Here is a 760-nt window from a genome sequence, read left to right on the forward strand (position 1 = left end):
CAGCCTTCTAAATTTGTAAATGTTTGTGATTTCTTTTGTCATTCTAAAAAATGATCACTTTTGTACCCAATTTTGTATTCATTTTTTTTCAGAGAGACCCCCGAATTATATAAACTTCAGTACCAACCAAACCTAGATCTGTCCATGAAATTACAGAAAAAGAATAATCACATAATCATTGCCAAATTTTATCAAAGAGATCTTTAGTCTGGGGAAATGTTCCCTTTCCCAGCTATGAAAGTTTCCTGCTTACTTCTCAGAAATATCAATTTTGTGGCTTGAAACCTGTGTCTGTCGATCAGAATCAGATTCCACCAAATATCTAAATCATATTCCATGTTCATCTAGCCATTGGCTGATGATTCGGCTTTCCATGTAGTTTTGTTGAAGGAGAGAGGATGGGCTGGTCAGTTCAATGGGGTATCTAGTCTCATTGGCTGGCACATGCTGTACGTTAATAACCTGGTTTGTTTATTAGTCCCTTGTTACTGTGAATCTGTTTTCTCGAGAGTAAATTGCTGTGGGACAGAAAATCAAATTTTTAAATTAAAAAATAAAAAGGCTACTGAGGGGGAGATCCTGGCTGTGGTGTATGCACCAGGGTAAATGTTACCTCATAGAGAACCTGCCTGTAGCCACCTATCAGAATGTGCAGAATGTGTCATTCCAATAAAGACTGTTCCCAGTTGGACATTGTTTCAATCTTCTTTGTACAATGTACTCATCTTCCTTTAAATCCTAGTATTTTATGGAAGTGGAG

Source organism: Propithecus coquereli, unplaced genomic scaffold, assembly GCF_000956105.1.
Source record: "Propithecus coquereli isolate 6110/MARCELLA unplaced genomic scaffold, Pcoq_1.0 Scaffold133, whole genome shotgun sequence".
In the NCBI taxonomy this organism is placed as follows: Eukaryota; Metazoa; Chordata; class Mammalia; order Primates; family Indriidae; genus Propithecus; species Propithecus coquereli.